Source organism: Macaca mulatta, chromosome 17 (assembly GCF_049350105.2).
Source record: "Macaca mulatta isolate MMU2019108-1 chromosome 17, T2T-MMU8v2.0, whole genome shotgun sequence".
Lineage (NCBI taxonomy): Eukaryota > Metazoa > Chordata > Mammalia > Primates > Cercopithecidae > Macaca > Macaca mulatta.
Genome location: NC_133422.1, coordinates 26,717,974 through 26,733,314, shown reverse-complemented (window position 1 = coordinate 26,733,314; position 15,341 = coordinate 26,717,974). Strand labels below are relative to the sequence as shown.

The 15,341-nt window shown below is 37.6% G+C and overlaps 1 long non-coding RNA gene across 1 annotated transcript in view; it reads left to right on the top strand.

Annotated features, from left to right (window-relative positions):
- The first annotated feature begins 257 nt into the window (after nucleotides 1-257).
- LOC106994257 (uncharacterized) overlaps nucleotides 258-15,341 on the top strand; it is a 317,418-nt gene continuing 302,334 nt past the window's right edge. The window contains exons 1-2 of the long non-coding RNA XR_013407768.1: nucleotides 258-331; nucleotides 10,398-10,457. This is a non-coding gene — a long non-coding RNA (uncharacterized LOC106994257). The remainder of the gene's footprint in view (nucleotides 332-10,397; nucleotides 10,458-15,341) is intronic.

Genomic DNA, 15,341 nt, shown 5'->3' with positions numbered 1-15,341 from the left:
GTGTTCTATAAGTCTATGATTAGGTCTCAGCCTTTTAGTAAGCCTGTGCTTCTGTTCTGTGAACGTCACAAGTATTTTTCTATTTTTTTCCTTCCCTTAGGTGGGATAGGATGGCTAGAACTGACAGATATTTGTTCTGATATTTACAGTGAGAACCTAGTCAAGCTCCTGGAAATAAACCTCATAAAATTGTGGGGGCTTCCTATGACTGAGTCACCCTGTAGTTATTTTTAACTGTCAGAGTTGTCCAGCAATTTGTCATTTACGGTTCAGGCTTTCACACAGCAGCACTGGTTCTTGTGGCAGTTTCCACTTAGAAGTCTCTATTCTGGTAAGTTGCAACTCCCTGTATTCACCTGTTTCTCCAATATTGGGGGCAGTCTTTCTGTTTGATTATTTTCCCTGTGTCCTCACTTCTCTTATGGATTCTAGAACAGTTGTTGGTTTTTCAATCGGTTCAGCTTTTTACATGTTAAGATGGGGCGGTGACTTCCAGGCTCTTAGACGCAGAACTAGAAACTGGCTCTTCCCTTATTTTTAACAAAGATAATTAGGCCTCCAATTTTTAATTTTTATTTTTCCTTAGATTAACAAGTTGAACCTCTTTTCTCAGATTTTTAAGTCCTGAAATCAGCAACGCAGCAGAAACAAGAGGAGTCAGAGGAATTCTTTGAACACCAACTCCTGCAATTAAAGCAGAAAAAACACTTCCCACTCTGTTTGTGATCTATTCAGGGATTAGGCCATTTCTCATTTACTGCTGAGAGTTTCTATTATGTTACCAATTAATTGTTCTAGTTAAGAGAGAGAAAAAAATAAATCATCTGTTCTTTTACAGACAGGGAGCTTCTCTGCAACAATTTGTCTTTGTTTCCTAAAGATGCAGTCTTTTTAGTTACTACTCTATGTAAGAGACAGAAAATGTTGCCTGAGAGTCAGAAAGGTCCTTTTGACAATATGCTGATCTCTGGAACAGCAGGGTAGGGGTGAACTGGGGGACCTGAGGGACCTGGGCTTTGATATTTTTCAGAACTGGAGCCCCGTGACACTGGAAGCACATTTAATGATTTCCACCAAAGATGGATAAAAGCATCATGTTTGCCTGGTTTATATTCATCGAAAATTTAGACTCGAAAATTTTTCAGAAAATTGGCGATTACTTTTTGCTAATCAATCTATTCCAGCCCTAAGATATCTTCTCCCCTCCTTAGTCCACATGTTTTTGCCTGAGTCAAATCTCCAAATATTATGGGTGATTACAGAGAATAAAAAGATTCTGGAAAAAAGTTTAGATTTGGAACCAAATATTTGTCTACATATTGTCCCAAAGCTCAGAGTCACTTGTAGGACTAAATCCATTTTATTTGGCTCCAAGATCGAGTTTATATGAGGATTTCCAGATTAGCAATGAAGTAAACCTGAGCACTTAGAACCCATCCTGGTAAGACATATTTATGGGGATTGATCCATTTATAAAGCTGGCTTTTTAGGAAGTCTTTGATCCTGTTACTGCTTCTTAGGCTTGCAGATCAGGCTGTTCAATTTGTGTGAGAATAAAATTCTAGAAGTAAAGACATCTGGAATTAAATAAAATCTTTCAATTTTATTGAAATATTGACCTTGCTTCACCATCCGCCTACACCCCAAATAAAAGCAACACATGTTATAACTTTGGAGGTATCTTTATTTAGCCCAATGGAGTTGAAAGACTTTTTCTTTTAAAGCCCAGAGGCACCTTTTAGAATAATGTTTCTAATATTCTAGATTTCTACTGTGAGCCCTTCAATATAAATATCACCTCAACAAAGGTTCAATTTGCAGTTTGTATTTTAGGCTATGTGCCCAAAGCTAATCTAATTCTACCTAGCATGGAAAACATAGGGAAGCAAAATGTTTATGATCATTGACTTCATCTACTCTGATATAATTGATAGGACTTTAGTATAAAAAATTAATTTAATCATGTGATATAAGCACACGGTAAATAGATGAATGGGCTAATTTGATTATCCAGATTTTAATAAAGCACTTTGCTACTGTGCTTCATGAAGCCAACTTGGAAAATTAAGTTACATTAGCTCAGATGTGAATATTGTCACAAGGGCTCAATTTTTGTCAAATTCTCATAAAGAATAATGATGGTCATTAATGTATTAAAACCACAGGAAGACGCCCAGAGTAGTGCCTCAGGAAATGGGCATGAAACTGGCTTCAGATAATATTGCCATTAATAATATAAATATAGTGGAAGAGAGGCAGAAAGACAGTTTCTCAATGGGCTTGATAAAATGTCATTCTGCATAAATGAATCCTTCATTTTTATTTTAACCATACCTTAAACATATTGACCATCAGGCATAATCAGTAATCATCTAGAACACTCTTGGCCATTTTGAATACTCTTAAGTCCTTTTTGTGAAAGTAATTTCACATTTAAGTTAAAAATAAGTTGCATTAACCTTTTAAATTCGTTCCCTGCAGAACGTGTAAACCAGTTTATGTTAACTATTTTGCACCATCACGTGTGAGATAGCACAACAGGATGAAAATAGCTTCTCCAAGATGTGAGAGAGAGCTGCCGCACTGCATTTTGAAGCATTGGCGAAGCACCTACATTCATGTTTAGGAGTCCTTTCTTGAGAAGATTAAGGATTGGAATCAGCCACTTTGAATATTTAGAAACTTTTTAAAGGAAAAGTGATCGGTATTAATATGTACAATCCTGGAGGCAGAGAGTGAACTAGATGATGACTAAAAATTATAAATAGACAAGGAGGTACTCCGTCCAGAGTTGGTTCCTTCCAGTGGGTTCTTGGTCTCGCTGTCTTCAAGAATGAAGCCACGGACCCTCGTGGTGTTACAGTTCTTAAAGATGGTGTGTCCGGAGTTTGTTCCTTCAGATGTGTTCGGAGTTTCTTTCTTCTGGTGGGTTTGTGGTCTTGCTGACTTCAGGAGTGAAGCTGCAGACCTTGGAGGTGAGTGTTACAGCTCATAAAGGTGGCGTGTCTGGAGTTGTTCATTCCTCCCAATGGGCTCGTGGTTTTGCTGGCTTCAGGAGTGAAGCTGCATACCTCCATGGTGAGTGTTACAGCTCATAAAGGTAGTGCGGACCCACAGAGTGAGCAGCAGCAGCAATATTTATTGCGAAGAGTGAAAGAACAAAGCTTCCACAACATGGAAGGGGACCCGAGCGGGTTGCTGCTGATAGCTCCAGTGGCCAGCTTTTAGTCCCTTATTTTTCACAGAGTACTGATTGGTGCATTTACAATCCTTTAGCTAGACAGAAAATTTCTCCAAATCCCCACCCCACCCAGAAGCCCAGCTGGCTTTACCTCTCAGTACATTCATGTTTGTGAAATAATCTAGGGACTGTATATTGAGTTCAAGTTATTCTTTTAATCTGTCATTTTGGAGCCTAATATTTTTGAAATTAACTAGAAAGTGGCACCTGAAGAGCTCAGTTTTGTTTTTCCTCCTTTCTACACTAGTTAAAGCAGAGCCCGAACAGTATGTGTTGCTATTACCTGGCGGGTAACCTGTATGAACTATTTTTACTTAGCGATTTTTGCTCTTGTCATTTGTAAAGTATTTGATTTTAAAAATACTTTAAAAACCAGGTGCTCTCATTCAGCACTATGCTGGTTTCTGGGGCATAGGTGAGGCTGCATCTGTGTGTGGTTAGGTGAGATGCTGAGGAGGATGAGCTTACTGGTTCATCACTAGAAAGATGGGGACCCTTATCACTAAGATCTCAAGAAAGTGTTAGGTGAGCCTGGTTTATATTGGCTAGAGGTTTGAACCATGTCTATGTTGCAAGTTTTCTGTGACTCTCCAAAAGAGTGATCATGAAGATATCAACAGTATGGGCATTATGGCACACTAAATAATGGCCCCCCAAATATCCATTCCCTATTCCGCAGAGTCTGTATAGATGTTACCTTAGAGACTTTGCAGATGTGATTGAGGATCTTGAGTTGGTGAGATTATTATGGATTATCTGTGTGGGCCTTAAATGTCATTGTAAGAATCCTTATATGAGAGAGGCAGGGTGAGATTTGACTAGCAGCAGAGAAAAAGATGGGGTGGTGGCAAAAGCAGAGAATGCAGTGAAGTGCTTTGAGGATGGAAAAAAGGGGCCACAAGCTGAAGGTGAGACCTCACTAGAAGCCAAAAAAGAGGAAAAAAAAAAAAATCCTCCCCTCAGAACCTCCAGGGAAAAACAAGCCCTGCTGGCACCTTGATTTAAGCCCAGTGAGAAACACTGCAGACTTACGACTTCCAGAACGCCAAGAAAATAAATTTGTGTTGTTTTAAACCACTAACCTTCTGGTAATTTGTTACTGCAGCAGTAGAAAATGAATGCAGGCATTAGTCACAAGGAATGTCCCACCAGTGTTACTAAGGCACAAGTGTGAGGATCAATATTGTTACATGTAACACTAAGGACACAGTTGTAAACAGATTCGAAAACAAGATTCTGGGGAAGATAATACCATATACATAAACATAATGAAAGCTTCTAAGGTCTATCTAATATCAGGATTTGAAATGCATAAAGGAAATGATCAGAATGATCAGAATAAAGAGAATACACCAAAAAAAGTAACTTGGATTTGAGTAAAACCGTGTTACATCCGGAGTAAGACTATATTGGAAATCATGGCAAAGATCTTGGGCTGCTGGGACAAAACCCCTAAAACCTCAGCATATAAAAGATTTATAAAAAGTCTTTCAAGCAGATTGGTAGCTTCCTCTACTATCTACTTGCCTGACCTCAGGTTAGCTTTCCTGGGTGCAGACAATCATTCTGTAAAACCTGCTATAGAACTGAACCTCTTAGATCTCAGTTAAGCTGAGTTTCATAAAAGGTGACAGGTCCTTGGGGCTGAGAGCAGGATTTCACTTTTTTTGCTTGGCTTTTTTAGCACAGTTCACATGATTAGCATTAAAGAGGAGAACAAAGGATGAGAAGAGGTAAGATTCCCAGGCTAGGTCAAGCTCAGGACAACTTTTGGCCGCATGGTTCCGAGAATGGGTAGATTGTTTTCTTGCTGTTAGTTGGCTGAGGTGTATCAAACCTTGCAACGGCTCAATTTTATGGAACAAAAGATCACACAAGCCTAAGAGAATCAATAAAGTGCTGGCAATAGAATTTCTTCCAGTGAAACAGGCACATTGAATTTCTCAGGAAATGATTTCAATTCCTAGAGAAAACTGCATTCAGCTTCTTGGTTATTGTACAATTTATCTCAGGGGTTTTTCACTCTCTTTGGAGTAAAGTGTTTGCTTTCCAGAGAAAAGAGTAAACCATTAATTAAAACTGCTTCAAAGTAGTAAAATAGTACACCAAAGTAAACTGGTATGAAGTATGTAGACTCTCCTGATTAGAGTTGTCTCTAATAAAATGCATCTTGGAAAAAGGTAATGTATTTGCTAAGAAACTCAGCCAGATGAATAGAAAAAAATAGAAAACAGTATTTTCTGACTGTAGCAAAGATAATACATTATTTTACTCTGAGGATCCAGAGCAAGTAGGGTGCTAATGGCCATGTGAAACATTTTGGCCTTTATCTGTGGGAAAATAAAAAACTTTTGAGGGTTCTGTGTGGGGTGGGGGTGTAATATATCTAGGTTTGCATTTTGAAAAGGTTGTTCTGGTGCCATGTGGAGAATGGATTGGAAAGGGGCAAAGGTAGATATGAGAAGCTAGTTAGGAGAATGCTGCAGTAGACCAGGCTAGAGATAATGGCATATTTGGGGCTTGGGGGACAATAATGGAACCAGAAAAAAGGAGAAAAAAAATCCACAGAGACTTGGGAAAGAATATGAAATAACTCATTAATGACTTGAATATGGAAGGAGGTATTAAAAACTCCTAAATTATCAATGCTTGGAGGAAAAAGGTTATATAGCTTTTAAAGATTTAGCATCCATTGATCTGATTGATTGATTAACAGGCTCTAGCTAAGCTCCCCAGACTGGAGTGCAGTGTTGGCGATCACAGCTCACTGCAGCCTCCATTGTCTGGGCTCAACAATCATCCCACCTCAGCTTCCCAAGTTAGCTGTGGCCACAGGTGCACACCACCATGCCTGGGTGATTTTTTAAAAAAATTTTTTGTAGAGATAGGCTCTCCCTATGTTGCCTAGGATGGGCTTGAATTTCCGGGCTAGCATGATCCTCCCACCTTGGCCTCCCAAAAGTATTGGAATTACAGGAGTGAACCATCATGCCCAGCCCCTTTTCAATCGTTAAACTGTGTTTTAGATACAAATGTTCCCAACTGACATTTTGCAAAGATTATAAATTGCACTGATATGTGGAGATTTGGGGAAGAAATCTGTCCTGGGAAAGCTTACAAGTTAAAAATCAATATTGAAACATACTTTAATTTATTTACAAAACTTGGTATAAAATTTAGTTCTCTAAGATCATGCCAATAGTCCACTTTATCTCCAACATTTAATTCCAGTTTAATGAAGGAATTAGATGATTTCTTCAGAGTTTTGAAATAAAAAATTATCCTGAATAAGAAAAGTTAGTTACTTTCTGGTATTTTAAAGTACCAGAATTTATAAAATACACTTTCCTTGAGATCTTCTTGGTCAAAGTTTCATAGTAGCATAAGTTCTAGTAAAGCTGATATGTCACAACTATTTTTGGAGTCTGTGCCACCTCTGATGTCTATTTCTGGTTGCCATGGCTATGAGAAGTGGGTGTCCCAGAAATAGGATGACCTACATTTTTGTTTACTCATGTTATCTTGACTTTACTTTTTAATAAACATCGCTGTTACTATAAAAAATATCTCAGTTTGGGCTGCTTGCAGTGGCTCAAGCCTGTAATCCTAGTCAGACCCTATCAGTGCTCCTCAAAGCTCAAGTCCATCAGTGCAGGGCCATACAACAAATACCCCTACTTAGAGGGTTAGGAATGGCTACTGCTACAGAAAACAGAATAGCAGGTTTATCTACTTCATTATCCCACTACCACACACTCTCAAAGGATTTCTCAGACAGTTTGCAAGAAATAGCAAAATCTATCCTTACTCTATGGTCCCAAATAGACTCTTTGGCAGCAGTGACTCTCCAAAACCACTGAGGCCTAGACCTCCTCACTGCTGAGAAAGGAGGACTTTGCACCTTCTTAGGGGAAGAGTGTTGTTTTTATACTAACCAGTCAGGGACAGTACGAGATGCCACCCAACATTTACAGGAAAAGGCTTCTGAAATCAGACACCTTTCAAACTCTTATACCAACCTCTGTAGTTGGGCAACAAGGCTTCTCCCCTTTCTAGGTCCTGTGACAGCCAACTTGCATTACTCACCTTAGAGCCCTGTGGTTTTTAACCTCCTTGTCAAATTTGTTTCCTCCAGGATTGAGGCCATCAAGCTACAGATGGTCTTATGAATGGAACCCCAAATGAGCTCAACTAACAACTTCCACCAAGGACCCCTGGACCAACCTACTGGTCCTTTGACTGGCCTAGAGAGTTCCCCTCTGGAGGACACTAACACTGCAGGGCCCCTTCTTTGCCCCTATCCAGCAGTAAGTAGCTAAAGCGGTCATCGCCCAATTCCCAACAGCAGTTGGGGTGTCCTGTTTAGAGGGGGGATTGAGAGGTGAAGCCAGTTGGACTTCCTGGGTTGAGTGGGGACTTGGAGAACTTTTCTGTCTAGCTAGAGGATTGTAAATGCAATCAGTGCTCTGTGCCTAGCTAAAGGATTGTAAATGCACCAATCAGCACTCTAAAAACACACCAATCAGCGCTCTGTGTCTAGCTAGAGGATTGTAAATGCACCAATCAGCGCTCTGTAAAATGGACCAATCACCAGGACGTGGGCAGGGACAAATAAGGGAATAAAAGCTGACCACCTCAGCCAGCAGCAGTAGCCTGCTGGGGTCCTGCTGCACATTGTGGAAGCTATGTTCTTTCGCTCTTCAAAATAAATCTTGCTGCTGCTTACTCTTTGGGTCCAAGCCACATTTAAGAGCTGTAACACTCACTGCAAAGGTCTGCAGCTTCATTCTTGAAGTCAGCAAGACCAAGAACCCACCGGAAGGAACCAAGAACCCACCGGAAGGAACCAAGTCCGGACACACTAGCACTTTGGGAGGCCGAGGTGGGTGGATTTCCTGAGCTCAGGAGTTCGAGACCAACCTGGGCAACATGGTGAAAACCCATCTCTACTAAAATACAAAAAATTAGCTGGGCATGGTGGCACATGCCTGTAATCTCAGCTACTCAGGAGGCTGAGACAGGAGAATCATTTGAACCTGGGAGGCAGAGGTTGTAGTGAGCCGAGATGGAGCCACTGCACCCCAGCCTGGGCAACATAGTGAGACCTCATCTTAAAAAAAAAAAAAATTCAGGTTGGAGGCTAACTTAAATGGACATCTGACCATGAGATCAAAAAGGATATTTCAGCATAAAGGAAAGTTACTGTCAGCAAGTAATCATGGCTTTTGGTAGGCAACATATATGGTACTTATCTCATTTGCTTCATGTTTAACATCATAAAGAGGCCCATTCTGAAATTTTATTAGCAAATATTGATTATAATTTCATTAGACAAAACCAGTGCACACTAGTTAATGTTCTGTGGTGGCCAGAGAGATTCTGTGGTTAACTACAACTGAAAACTTAATCTCTTTTGGAAAACATAGAAAAAAAATTTTGCTAGGGAGCTAAGCCTTTTTATGGGAACTATGTGAAGAGTGAGGAGGAAGCCTAGAGGTGTTTGCTGAATTTACTAAATGAGAGGGGCAGGAGAGTAATAGAGTATAACAGAAGTCTTAGAATGGCTTGCTTTTTTTTTTTTTTTTTTTTTTTTGGCTTACTCTCTTCTGAGAGTGCTCTTTAAATCTTTGTTCTTTTTTCTTTTCTTTTCTTTTCTTTTTTTTTTTTTTTTGAGATGGAGTCTCGCTCTGTCACTCAGGCTGGAGTGCAGTGGCCGGATCTCAGCTCACTGCAAGCTCTGCCTCCCAGGTTTACACCATTCTCCTGCGTCAGTAAAGCTTTTTTCTGAAAGCTAAGTAGAACAATCCTATAGGGTTCATTGAGCAGTTCACCTAGTCATGCACAAGAGAGATGAAAAGGGTTACAGGATTCCAGACAAGCCCGTCTATGAATTTTAAGGGAAAACCAAGCGAATGGAGGGCACTGAATTTTGAGATGCTATCTGGTTATTTCAGTTCATATTTTAACTAAATACAGTAAACAACAGAAATGGGAAAACATCTGTAAACCTTCGGGAAATAATTCTTTCTTGAGTAATAATGGAAGATACTGGCAGTCTAACAACTGATACCAGAGGGATTTGATTGCTGTTTTAGTGGAACCACAGAATTAATTGATAACGGAAGTGCTGCAGAGACAATATCCCTTGTTTTTTGGTGAAGCACACAGAAAAGTGTCTTGCAAAGTTTTCACACACAAACGTGGTTGCAAAGTTTTCACACACAAACGTGGTTGCAAAGTTTTCACACACAAACGTGGTTGCAAAGTTTTCACACACACACATGGATCGAATAGGGACTGAGTCACATGAATTGAAAGCTTGTGAAAGAGAATTGCTATAAAGGGGATTGTGACCTAGACAGGCACCCACTTTGGTGTTAAGTCTTTCCTTAACTATTACTGAGTTAGGAGAAGACAGTATTGCAATCATTTTTTTTAGATATTAAAAAAATGGACTATGTTGCACATACCAAATAATCTAGTTGATTTGTGACATCATTTGACAGTCTGCTCTGTAGCAGAAGTCAAATGAGAATGGAGTTTGAAAATCCAGAGGGACTTTTCAAGTTAAAAAAAATTGAATAATTATGGAAGTAATGTATTTATCATACAAATGTTGGAAAATGTAGAAGTTTCAAAAAAAAAATTAAAATCACCCAAATCCACTTTTGCTCCTTTCTGTTTGAGAAATTCAGTCTAGCTACCAAAACTAATTTTAAGTAGCTAAATTCTTATTAAGCTCCACTTTATTTTTCTCTCTTCTAACCTCACACATTTCAGTTGCCACTTCTTAATACTCCCTACCCCATTATTTTAGATTGGTGCAAAAGTAATTACAGTTTTACAATTAGATGTACATATCTGAAATTATAATTATTCATTAATTTGGCAAATACATATTGAGTACCACAGCAGGTGCTGGGGCACAATTTAGACACAGATTTGTATTCTAGCTTTTCCACAGAATATTTTATCACAAGCAGTTTTCAATATACTTATTTTTCAAACATGTGCTTTTAATATTTGCATAATGTTATATTTTATGGCTATATCTTATTTATTTCTACCCCTCACCTATTATTGGAAACTAACTTTTACTATTTTCAATAATTCTGTAATAAACATCTTTCTTTGTATCTCTGATTTATTTCCTCAGGTTAGAGTCCTGAAGACTTCAGAGCAATGTTACTATATTACAAGATTACTAGAATGACAGGTAAGACCCTTGTTACATACTGCTAAGTATCTTTCTGGAAATCTTTCCAGAAGTTTTTATGAACTTTCCTTCGCACAATCAGTGATATTTTAATCCAGCTTTGCCAGTGTTTAGTATCTCACACATTTTAGTAGCCCCTGTTTTGATTAAATTTTGTTAAACAAAAAGTATGCTTCTTATTCTTTTAATATGTATTTCTTTGATTACTAGTGAGGTGAGAAAAAAACCTTTTTTCTTTTGATATCGGTCTGAAAAAAGATACATATATATATCTTAAAGTATATATATATTTAAATACACATACTACTAATACTTTATGTGTATATATGTGTGTGTGCATATATATACAGGAGAGGTGGGGTGGGATAGGATTGCTACTGATATCTGCTAGGCACTTGCCACCCTCAAGAATTATCAGGTCCTAATGTCAGTAACACTGAGGTCAAGAAACCCTGCATTAAACTATTCACAATTATTTTTGGCATTTGTGATAAGATAAGCTTGAATAATTCTCCAAATAGAATGTGTGTGTGTCTCTTTTTATGCACATATGTCTGGGCTATTTATTTTCTTCCACTTCTGCAGAAATTGAATTTGGTGACACTACCATATGGCTCTAATTATTATTGCATTTAAAAATGTATTAATATTTTATTGGGCCAGTCTGTTAACCAATAAATTATTTTGGAAGACTTAATGTCAATATAATGTTCAATTTCCTCTATCACATTTGTAGAATATCTGTATATTTATTTCAAGTGTCTTTGTAAATTCCCCAGTCATGTTTCATAATTTTAATAAATAGCTGTACCCATTTCATGTCTGCAATTTTAAAGTATTTTCTTAGTATTGTACATGTGATTTTTTGACCATTTTTTAAAAACAGAAATATAGTCTAAGATGCAATATATTTTCATAATATGGTATATTAAAAATTACTGTGATTTTATTTTGTATATCTATTTTTAAACATGCTATCTAAATAACAACATAAAAATTCCCATGTGCTTAAAAAATCAAACAATATAAGTTTAAGTCCAGTAAAATGTGTACATTGTTCTTCCTATCCATTCCTAATCCCATTCCTCACTGTAGAGGAACGTTTATATATAACTAAGGACTGAATCTTACTCCTTTTGTTACATATTTGCAAACATCACATTAAATGTAGATATAAGAAATACTTTTTACACAGATAAAATTATATCCTATATATTTAAAAACCCCATTGTTTCTTAGTGTATCTTAATCATTCTACATATGCATCTATGAATATACATTTATCTGCAGAAGGCAGAATAATCCCCTTCTACAGAGATGTCCAAAGTCCTAATGCCTGGAGCCTATGTTACCTTCTATGACCAAATGGGCTTTGCAAATATGACTAAGGTTGAGATGGGGAGAATATCTTGGGTTTTCTAGGTGAGCCCAATCTAATCGCACCAGGCCTTAAAAGTGGAAAATTGAGGCAGAAAAGTAGGAATGAAGCAATGTGAGAAGGATTTGCCCTTCTCTTTCTGCCTTTGAACATGGAGAAAGGAGCCAAGGAATAAAGGTAGCCTCCCAAAGTGAGAAAAGACAAGGCAACATTCTCCCCTCCAGCCTCCAGAAAGGGACACTGCCCTGCCAACACCTTGATCTTAGCCCAGTGAGACCTGTGTTGGACTTCTGATCTACAGAACTGTAGGAAATTACTGTGAGGCCAAGGCTGGCTTAGTGAAAGAGGCTGCAGGGATTAGAGATGTCTGCAATTAATGCAGGACTGGAGGAGTGGCAGCACACCACATTCTTGCACGCTAGGCGAACCACACTTCCCAAAGGTCACCACATAGTCATCGTGAGAGGCAAGTGGACAGTAGAGGTTATTGGTCCCGCAATATATTTTTTGATGAGGGCTGTAGTGACAAAGCCTTAAAGATGTGGAGGCACGGATGCTTAGCTGGTCATAGAACCAGCTATAGGGATCTCAAACAGTGAGTTATCAATCAAATTCTTAAAAGGTCATCCTTGTCCAGCAAGCAATGTTACAATTTCTCCAAATTGAGAAACTACCTGAAGAAGTGAAGTAAAATAAATGGATTAGAATTTTCAAGTTTGACAAAAGAAACAGTAGAGTTAGAGTAGTAGATAGGAGGCTAGGAAGAAGTTAATAAATAGTATATTTTTGGAAGCTGCTAATGGTGATCAATAAAAATGTTTTCAGTTGTTATTTGAGCACTTGAAAAGTTTTTTCATAAATATTTTAGAGGAGAGAAAGATTGTTGGGATAAATCAGTTTCCTTGAAGAGTAAAAGCCATATATCAAATCATGTAACTAGAAAATATGAAAAAAGCAAGTTCAAAGTCTGGAAAAATTAAACTATGTAACAGATAAATCAAGTGAACATTTAAAAAATATTCTGTATATATGTCAAGTGAATATTGATATGTATGTTCTATATATATATCTAGTGAATATTATATACATATATCTTAACTATTGAGAATAAATAAAATAGTGCCATAAAATAGGCACTAAAGATTCACAGAAGGCCTACAATGGATTGCATACATCATATTATTATGATAGCAAATACAGAAAAACATGGAATGGATTTAGTTACACACTTTGCATCAGAAATGAAAAGTTTCTGTTTCAAATTGCTGAGTACATCTACATGATGCTTCATGGTAAGTCTAAAGTGTGATAAATTTCGAAGTTTAAAAAAGGATGTAAGAAATTGTATAATGTCATTACATGCTTTGAGTTATTTAAGTTTGGGAGGGAAATTTTGAATTATGTACTTTAATGCATTTCTGAAGAGACATTTATGGTATACTTTAAGGGAAAGGGTTTGGAAATTGGAATCCAATGACCTAGGTTTGAACTTGGTGTTGTCACTTAACTTGCAGTGTGACCTTTGACAGGTCTGTTAAATACTTAGCCTTCAATTTTCTTACTAACACAATAAAGAAGAAGCTAGATAGAAGGGATATTTAGCTGTAGTATAGTAACCAGTGAGTATTCATGGTTGCATTCCCTGACTGGCTGGTCTTGCTTAGCAGGCAACTGTCCCTTGTTCCCCACAATGCAAACTCATCTATAATGGCACAAACCAGACCAATGGTTGCCTGGGTAGAAGGTAGGGCATGGGAGAGGATTACAAAGATGCACAAGGAAGATTTTGGGTCTGATGAATAGGTTCATTATATTGATTGTGAGGATGGTTACACAGGTGTATACATATGTCCAGATTTACTCAGTTTGCTGAGTGTCAATTATACTTTAATAATTTTTTACACTGTCTGAAGGACTTCGTTTTGGCATTTCTCATAGTGTGGGTCTGCTGGTGATTAATTCTTTTAGCTTTTGAATGCCTGAAAACATATTTATATTATCTTCATTTAAAGAGATATTTTCACTGGGTATAAAATTCTACATTGATAGTTTTATTATTTTACTACTTTAAAAATGCTGCATCAGTATCTTCTCACTTGCAGTGTTTCTGATCAGAATTATGCCATTGTCCTTATTTTTGTTCCTCTTACATAACATGTCTCTTTTTTTTCGCTTTTAAGATTTTTCCTTTTATCACTGATTTGGTGCCATTTCATTATGGTTGTGATATGCCTTGGTGTAATATTTTCAATGTTTCCTGTGCTTGGAGTTTCAGTTCTGTGAGTTTACGTTTTTTTCATCAAATATAAAAAACTTTTTCTCCATTATTTCTTCAAACATTTTTTTCTATTCCCCTTGTCTTCTTTGGGTATTTCAACATCATGTATATTAGTCTACTTAAAGCTATCTGATAGCTCAGTGATACTTGTTTTTTTTTTTCTAATTTTTTTTAAATCTGCAGGTTAGTAAACATAAAGATAAATAAAATTAACATAGATTTTATTTCTTTATCTTCATTTTTACTAACCTTCTGCAAGATCTGATTTTTATTTATTTATTTATTTATTTATTTTGAGACAGAGTCTCGCTTAGTCGCCCAGGCTGGAGTGCAATGGCGCGATCTCGGCTCACTGCAAGCTCCGCCTCCCGGGTTCACGCCATTCTCCTGCCTCAGCCTCCTGAGTAGCTGGGACTTCAGGCGCCCGCCGCCTCGCCCGGCTAATTTTTTGCATTTTTAGTAGAGACGGGGTTTCACCGTGTTAGCCAGGATGGTCTCGATCTCCTGACCTCGTGATCCGCCCGCCTCGGCCTCCCAAAGTGCTGGGATTACAGGCGTGAGCCACCGCGCCCGGCCAAGATCTGATTTTCTATTAATCTCGTCCATTGTATTTTTCATCTCAGTTGTAATTTTCCCCTCTAGAATTACGAATTGATTTTTTTCATGATTCTGCTAAACTTCTTGAACGTCTTAATGCTATAATAACTGTCTTAATGTATTTTTCTGCTAATTTTAACATTTAACATTTGTGCCAGTTATGGACCAGTTTAGATTGGTTTATTTTTCTCCTTATTATAGCTATATTTTCCTACTTCTTTGTGTGCCTGGTGATCTTTGATTTTTGTATTCCCATAAATATGCTTGAGCTTTTTTTGGTATGTATTTAAAGTAGTTGGAAAGGGATTTTTTGTGTGTGTGGAGGATGGGTTGCTTGTATGGTTTAAGTGGGACTACAGCAGCATTTAGTCTAGGGCTAAATATTGCCTGCTAGTAAGACAACACCCTTGTGAGTAATCTACCCAATACTCTGTGAATTAGACATTTTCTAGTTTGCCTGGTGGGATATGTAGATCCTTTGTTCCTTTCTTTCTCTTGTTGTCTTTCTTTGTGATTAGACAGTTTTCTGTAGTGGTAGGGTTTGATTTCTTTATCTTTTCTGTATCTCATACAGGTTTTTGCTGTGGTTATCGTGAGGCTTACATGTAACATCTTATTAATATAAGCATCT